This window comes from Tribolium madens, unplaced genomic scaffold (genome assembly GCF_015345945.1).
Source record: "Tribolium madens isolate multiple individuals breed KSU strain unplaced genomic scaffold, Tmad_KSU_1.1 Scaffold_91;HRSCAF=231;Tcas5.2_LG7, whole genome shotgun sequence".
Lineage (NCBI taxonomy): Eukaryota > Metazoa > Arthropoda > Insecta > Coleoptera > Tenebrionidae > Tribolium > Tribolium madens.
In genome coordinates, this window is record NW_025401063.1 from 6,613,380 (window position 1) to 6,615,335 (window position 1,956).

A 1,956-nucleotide genomic window follows, 5' to 3' on the forward strand; every position below is an offset into this window, starting at 1 on the left:
TTAATTTGAATGGGATCTGTTTTTAAATTATTGTTTTCTAAAGTTAAATTTAATGTAGTTTTCCAAAAATTCATAATATAATTCAAGAATGAGATTAAGTTTGGATGTATTTTGTATATTCTTAAATTTTCAATTAACCAAGAGTGAGGAACAGAATCATAAGCTTTTTTATAATCTATAAAAACAGCATAGATATTTCTATTATGTTTTCTTGCTTGTTCCATTATAACAGTGTCTATAATAAGTTGTTCCTTACATCCAAATGATCCTTTAATACATCCTTTTTGTTCCTCATTAATTATGTTGTTTTCTAGACAGTGATTATAGATTAATTCAGATATGCAAGATGTCATTACCTTATAAATTGTTGCAAGACAGGTAATGGGTCTATATTTAGATGGATTTTTAGTCTCTGAATCTTTTGGTTTTAAATAAGTGATCCCATGTGTTAAAAATTCTGGAAAATGTTGTGGATTTATAATAAAATTATTAAAATGCCACAAGAGTAATGAATGTACACAAGTAAACTTTTTTAACCAAAAATTGTGAATTTTGTCAATTCCTGGAGATTTCCAATTATGTGATTTATTTATTATTTTTATTAAAATTTCATTTGTAATCTGAAAAGATGGCATGTCATTTTTTGTTGAAACTTCTGTTTTAATAACATTTAACCAAGATGATGACATGTTAAAATCTTTTTTCTCAGACCAAATGTTTTTCCAAAATTGGGTTAAATTATCTTGATTGGGTAGATAGACCATTGTTTAGTGATTCTTCATTATTTAAATTACGATAAAAATTTTTTTCATTGTTTAAGAATTGTGAATTTTGTATTTTCCTAAGGTGAGATTGTTTATATGTTTTCAATCTTTTAGAATAAAGATATAATTTTTGCATTAACGTATCTTTGATTTGTAAAAGTGTTGAATTATACTCTGAATAAGTGTTGCAGTGTATCTTGTTTTTCCTAATAATTAGCTCTATGCATTGGTTTATGTGTTGTGTATTTATACCTTTCAGGTATTGTGTTATTTGACCTAAATCTTTCCTAATTGAATTTATTTTTTTATTAAGTCTAATTTCCCATTGTGGTGTTTTATTTATGTTTGTGTTTTTAGAATGTCTATAAAATTCTTTAGAATTATTAATTCTAATAGCAGCTACTGCTGCACAATAAATTAGTGTATGAAGAGTTATGAATGAAAGGCAGGTTGTTAGATATTTTGGAAGTATGTGATTGTTAATAATTTCGACAATTGCTGWAAATTTKATAGTATACTTTTGTTTGGGAATGTCAGGTCTTWCAGTTGGGTTTGTATTTGAATAAAGAAGAACAGCTTGTTTAAATTCCTTCTCAATTTCAAATTTAAAATTCTGATGGTAACGAAAATTGTTGGATGTCRTGTTAATATTATTATCACAAATGTCTAAAGTCGAATTATTCAAAATAATATCGTTCAGATCATTACMTTCAGAATCATTTAGGTTTAAGTTATTGTTTACTTCAAAATTATTAGTTGAGTTTAAATTGGTTGTGTTTAAATTGGTGACATCCGTATTTATTCTTGTTTTAGATTTAATGTCACATTTAATTTTTTCTAAAATTTCAGATGGTAAATATTTGTTCTTTACTATTGCTCGTCTTTGGTCGGCAATATTTTGAATGGTAACGTTAAAATTGGGGTACTCACTTAAAAATGCTTCGTGAAGAGAATTTCTATAATTACTTACATCATTCTCACAGTCTGTTATTTCATAATATTTGCGCATTATGTAAATGTTCATGTCGGTGGACCATTTTCTGCGCTTTGTAGTTGGTTTTCTAATGGTCTGACGAGGAAGCTCATCAGAAACATTAGACCTACAAGAAACAGTGTTGTTAAGATTACCTGAAGAGATGCCACTCATTTCATCGTCATCCAGGTTAAATACAGTTGCGTCTGTTGGAGTGGT

The 1,956-nt window shown here is 27.3% G+C and overlaps 1 protein-coding gene across 4 annotated transcripts in view; it reads right to left on the reverse strand.

The window, feature by feature from the left end:
* LOC123010949 (fibroblast growth factor receptor 2-like) overlaps positions 1–1,956 on the reverse strand; it is a 25,794-nt gene that overhangs the window by 20,043 nt on the left and 3,795 nt on the right. Inside the window, exon 1 of one of the 4 annotated variants that reach the window (XM_044408160.1) lies at positions 1,893–1,925. The exons of 2 other annotated variants lie outside the window; for them this stretch is intronic. The gene's annotated coding sequence lies outside the window, so the exon portion shown is untranslated. Of the gene's footprint in view, positions 1–1,694; positions 1,829–1,892; positions 1,926–1,956 lie in introns of those variants that run through there. One more of the 4 variants, XM_044408158.1, reaches the window with a different exon arrangement.